At 46.8% G+C, this 6,184-nt stretch overlaps 1 pseudogene; it reads right to left on the reverse strand.

Annotated features, from left to right (window-relative positions):
* Positions 1–1,989: 1,989 nt before the first annotated feature.
* Positions 1,990–2,586, reverse strand: LOC103276879 (annotated as a pseudogene).
* Between the last annotated feature and the right edge of the window lie 3,598 nt (positions 2,587–6,184).

Here is a 6,184-nt window from a genome sequence, read left to right on the forward strand (position 1 = left end):
TTTTTGAGTTGGAGTCTCACTCTGTCACCCAGACTGGAGTGCAGTGGCTGCTCCCGGCCACCGCAGCCTCGACCTGCTGGGTGCCAGCGATCCCTCCGCTTCAGCCTTCCAAGTAGCTGAAACTACAGGCGCGCGCTACCACGCCCAGCTAATTTTTTATTTTATTGTAGAGATGAGGTCTCACCAAGTTGCCCAGGCGGGTCTCGAACCCGTGAGCTCAGGCAATCCACTCACCTCAGCCTTCCAAAGTGCTGGGATTACAGGCTGAGCCACCGAGCCCGGCTTATTTTCTTGTTTTTAATGAGTGTGCTTGTGACAAAAATTTCCTTGTAACTGCATATTGACTCCAAACAAGTTTGCAGAACTGTGACTGGGTGCGGTGACTCATGCCTGCAATTCCCATACTTTAGAAGACTGAGGCAAGAGAATTTCTTGAGCCCAGGAGTTTAAGAACCAGCCTGGGTAACATAGCAAGTCCTCATCTCTGCAAAAAAAATCAATTAGCCAGGTGAAATGACTCACTTTTGTAGTCCCAGCTGCCTGGGAAGTTTAAGTGAAAGGATCGGTTGGGTGCGGTGGTTCATGCCTGTTATCCCAGCTCTTGGGGGGTGGAGGTGAGAGGATTTCCTGAGTCCAGGGGTTCGAGACCAGCCTGGCCAACTTGGTGAGACCTCGTTTTTACAATAAATAAAAAAATTAGCTGGATGTAGTGGTGCACCCTTGTAGTTCCAGCTACTTGGAAGGCTGAGGTGGAAGGATCGCCTGAGCCCAGCAGGTGAAAGCTGTGGTGGCTGTGATTGTGCCACTGCACTCCAGCCCGGGCAGCAGAGTGAGACTCAAACTCAAACACACACACACACACACACACACACACACACAAAGGATCACAGATTGAGACTATTTGGGTGACAGAGTGAGACTCTGACTCAAAAATGAGAAAAAGAGATTTCAGAATTCTAAGTTCTTTCCTAACGACTTAAATCTTTAAGGAGTTTAATATTACCTGGCTCGGTGGCTCAGCCTGTAATCCCGCGCCTTTGGGAGGCTGAGATGAGTGGATTGCCTGAGCCCGCGGGTTCGAGACCTGCCTGGGCAACTTGGTGAGACCTCATCTCTACAATAAATCAAAAATTAGCCGGGCATGGTAGCGCACGCCTGTAGTTCCAGCTACTTGGAAGGCCGAGGCGGAAGGATTGCCAGAACCCAGCGGGTTGAGGCTGCGGTGGCCGGGAGCGGCCACTGCACTCCACTCTGGGCGACAGTGAGATTTCAACTCAAAAAAAAAAAAAAAAAGAAAGAAAAGTTTAATATTGCTGATGTGCAAACCAGGGAGGTCTTCCCAGGTGGTATTTTTATATTTGACTTCTTTTTCAGGTTTTTGCTAACAACAGTAAACTTTTTTTTTTGGTTTTCAGTTGTATATTAGAGGAAAATATTACTGCTTTGGGATATGAGGGACTAATGTTTATCACTGATATGTACAATACCTTGTTACTGGCTAAATGAATACATCAGCTGTAACAGGGAAAGTGAGAACTTGAGAAATAATCTTCTGTATTTTGGATTTCCCTGTTACTGAAATTATATAGTCACAAATACAGCATATTTTCCTTTTTCATAATTTTTATAGCCTGAGTTGGGTTAACTCTTTCTTACCCCTACTTTTAACTCTAGGAAGTGTAATTGTGTGCTCTTCTCTTTTTTTTTTTTTTAAACTTGGATTTTAATTATGTATATAAATAGCAACATGAGAATGAGGAGTTCTAAGGCTTGTGTATTATCTCTAGGTGAAAGGATTTCAGATTAGTTTACTTGTAGCATTGCATCACCCAAGAGAACAGAGGCTGAGGATAGTTTTTCCTGAAGAAAACCAGTTTAATACATTCAATGCTGACTGCTCTGCCATTTTTTTGTAGAAAAACAGATTTATTGTATGGAATTTCCAATGTTTACCTACAACTGATTAAAATGGGCAGAGCATAGAGCTTTCTACGTATTTCCAGGCGAATTCGTCACATTTCCTGGCTTTTGAAAGTTCTCCTTCCATAAATCTTCCATGACTATGTATCCTCATAAACCCCAATCATAATAGTCTCTCTCCACTGAGCTGGGAAAATGCAGTGGCTTGTTGTGGATAATAGAGAGAAGCAGCTAATCCCATGAAATGAGGCAGATACACCAGCTTCTTTATTTTTGAACTTCTAGTGAAAAGGAGTCCAACAAAGCCAGCAAAACCAATAACACCAAGTCTTGGAAAAAATCCAGGAGGTGAATTTTGGAGATATTCATAGCTGTCTAATTCTCACTAAATCAAACTTTGCATGTTGGGCTTAGTTTGAGAGTATGTTTCCTGACACCAACTTGCATATGGCTCGCAGAAATGTTGGAGCTGTGAGATGCTTTCTTCAAGTTGGGACCTTGGCTCCTCCACATATTTAGATTGACCCTCAGGAACTGAGTAGAGTGAAAACTCATCAACCTTCATGAGGTTTTTGAGAGGTGAGTCCTTTTTTGGTGTTGTGTAGACTCTGAATGTAAGGAAGCTCAGGTCGTCTGGCCCCACCACCTCTGAATTACCTTGAACATGTCGCTGGCAGCGGTGGCTCCGGCAGGGTTCGCTCTTCTCTTTCTTACCCTATGTTTCTGCTGACTTTTAGTTAATATCTTGTCTTTTTTGGCTGGGCACAGTGGCTCCACCTGTAATCACAGCACGTAGGGAGGCTGAGACGAAAGGATTACCTGAGCCCTGAGGTTTGAGAACAGCCTGGGTAACTTGGTGAGACCCTGTCTTTACAATAAATGACAAAAACTAGCCAGGTATGGTGGCATGTGTCTGTAGTTGCAGCTACTTGGAAGACTGAGGCTGAAGGATCACTGGAGTCTAGCAGGTTGAGGCTGCAATAACCAGGAGTGTGCCACTGCACTCCAGTCTGGGTGACAGAATGAGACTCCAACTCAAAAAAAAAAAAAAAAAAGTCTTGTCTTTGAGGGAAGTGACTTTTGGCCTGTAAAGTAGGAAAAAGTGAGTTAGATTGCTCTGGGGAGATTGGGACAAAATAATAAGCCTGTGGTCAGAAAGAGGGTATATATCATTAAGTGTCATTTTTATTTTTGTTTTTTTTGAGTCAGTTTCACTCTTGCTCAGGCTGGAGTGCAGTGGCATGCTCATGGCAGCTGCAACCTCTACCTGCTGGGCTCAGGCGATTCTTTTACCTCAACCCCTGGGCTCAGGCAGTCTTCTTGCCTATGCCACCCAAAATGCTGGGTTTACAGTCATGAGCCACTGCCCCCTGCCAAAGTATCTTTTTTTTTTTTTTGAGTTGAAGTCTCACTCAGTCACCCAGACTGGAGTGCAGTGGCTGCTCCTGACCACTGCAGCCGCGACATGCTGGGCTCTGGCGATTCTTCTGCCTCAGCCTTCCAAGTAGCCGGAGCTACAGGCGCGCGCTACCACGCCCAGCTAGTTTTTTAAAAAATTTATTGTAGAGATGAGGTCTCACCAAGTTGCCCAGGCGGGTCTCGAACCCACGGGCTCAGGCAATCCACTCACCTCAGCCTCCCAAGGCGTGGGATTACAGGCTGAGCCACCGAGCCCGGCCATTTTTTTTTAAATTGAAATTTTAGTCTGTTGCTCAGACTGGAGTGCAGTGGCACGTTCCTGGTCATCGCAACCTCGACCTGCTGGGTTCCAGCGATCCTTCCGCCTCAGCCTTCCAAGTAGCCGGAACCACAGATGTGCGCTACCACGCCCGGCTAATTTTTGATTTATTGTAGAGATGAGGTATTGCCAAGTTGCCCAGGCAGGTCTCGAACCCAGGGGCTTAGGCAGTCCATTCACCTCAGCCTCCCAAAGTGCTGGGATTACAGGCTGAGCCACCGAGCCCGGCTAACTATTATGAATCTTAGATTTCAATCTGGGAAGTTGCATTTGCCTGTTTAGTTATTGGTCTTTGGTTTGGCAATTTGACAGGGGTTCCTCCACTGTCTAAGGGAAGGTGCACAAGTGTATCGGGCAAATTGATGGACTTGGAGATCAGATATATCAGAGTTTAAGTACTGTTTATGCAATTCACTGACTGTGTTGCCTCTGCATAAAGTCATGACAGCCATCTATTTCAGACAACCTCCTTGAGAATCAAATGTAGTAAGGCATGGCAAGGTTAGTGTCTAACACACAGCAGAACACCCAATAAAGATCTAGTTCAGCCAGGCACAGTGACTCATTCCTGTAATCCCAGCACTCTGGGAAGCAGAGGTGAAGGATTGCTTGAGCCAGGAGTACTCTCCTGGTAGTTTAAAAATATTCATGGCTGGGTGCACTGGCTCAAGCCTGTAATCCCAGCACTTTGGAGGACCAAGGTGAGAGGATTGCCTGAGTCCATGGGTTCAAGACCAACCTGGGCAACTTGGCAAGGCCTCATATCTATATCAAAAATTAGCTGGCCGGGCTCGGTGGCTCAGCCTGTAATCCCGCGCCTTTGGGAGGCTGAGGTGAGTGGATTGCCTGAGCCTGCGGATTCAAGAGCCGGCTGGGCAACTAGGCGAGATCTCATCTCTACAATAAATCAAAAAAATCAGCCGGGCGTGGTAGTGCGCACCTGTAGTTCCAGCTACTTGGAAGGCTGATGCAGAAGGATCGCCAGAGCCCAGCAGGTCGAGGCTGTGGTGGCCAGGAGTGGCCACTGCACTCCAGTCTGGGCGACAGAGTGAGACTTGAACTAAAAAAAAAAAAAATTAGCTGAACGTGGTGGCATGTGCCTGTGTTCTAGCTACTCCGAAGGCTGAGGTGGAAGGATTGCCAGAGCCTACCAAGTCAATGCCGGGATGGCTGTGAGAGTGCCATTGCACTCTAGCCTGGACGACAGAGTGAGACTCCAACTCAAAAACAAAAAAAAAATTCACATATAGGATTTATCTTTCTTTTTTTTGAGTTGGAGTCTCACTCTGTTGCCCAGACTGGAGTGCAGTGGCCGCTCTCAGCCACTGCAGCCTCGACCACCTGGGCTCCAGTGATCCTTCCGCCTCAGCCTTCCAAGTAGCCGGAATAGGATTTATCTTTTATAATGTTTTCAGGATTCTGCAGTTTGGTTGCTTTCTAGATACTTAGGATTTGATCATTAACCTGGTGATCAAATAGTAACATGAAAGAGAAATGAGAGAGAAAACGTTTATGAACAGCATCTGGTTTTGTTTTTTGAGTTGACATCCCACTCTTGTCACCCAGGCTAGAGTGCAGTGGAATATTCGTGGCCAAAGCAGCCTCAGTCCACCGGGCTCAGGCTATCCTTCCACCATAGCCTTCCAAGTAGCTGAAACTACAGATTCACACCACCATGCCCAGCTAATTTTTTTTTTTTTTGAGATGGAATCTCACTCTGTTGCCCAGACTGGAGTACAGTGGCCACTGCTGGCCACCGCAGCCTCGACCTGCAGGGGTCTGGCGATCCTTCCGCTTCAGCCTTCCAAGTAGCCGGAACTACACGCGTGCGCTACTACGCCCGGCTGATTTTTTGATTTGTAGAGATGCGGTCTCGCTGCCCAGGCGGGTCTCGAACCCGCTGGCTCAGTCAGTCCACTCACCTCAGCCTCTCAAAGGCGCGGGATTACAGACTGAGCCATCGAGCCCGGCTTAATTTTTGATTTATTTTAGAGACAAGGTCTCACCAAGTTGCTCAGGCTGGTCTCGAACTCCTGTGCTCAGGCTGTCCTCTCTCCTTGGCCTCTCAAAGTGCTGGGACTGCAGGCTGAGCTACCGCCCTGGCCTATGAACAGCATCTTATGTGAAAATAATGTAATAAAAGTTCAGCTTAGTGTTTTTATTTCTGATGAGTATTAGTCCTCACAGTAAACATGAAAAATTATTCAAAATTTAATTATTACTCTATTAGTATAAAGCATGCAGGAGATAATTAGCTTGAAATGTAATGGTAGGGCTGGGCACTGTGGCTCAAGCCTATAATCCCAGCACTTTTGGAGGCGAGCCTGAGAGAATTATGTGAGGTTTCTGGTTCGAGACCAGCTTGGGCAACATGGTGAGATCTCATCTCCACAATAAGGCAACTTAGCGAGACCTCATCTCTACAATAAATCAAAAATCATCCGGGTATGGTAGCGCGTGCCTGTAGTTCCAGCTGCTTGGAAGGGTGAGGCGGAAGGATCGCCGGAGCCCAGCAGGTCGAGGCTG

Source organism: Carlito syrichta, unplaced genomic scaffold (genome assembly GCF_000164805.1).
Source record: "Carlito syrichta isolate Samal-C Ts95f unplaced genomic scaffold, Tarsius_syrichta-2.0.1 Scaffold316389, whole genome shotgun sequence".
Classification (NCBI taxonomy): Eukaryota; Metazoa; Chordata; class Mammalia; order Primates; family Tarsiidae; genus Carlito; species Carlito syrichta.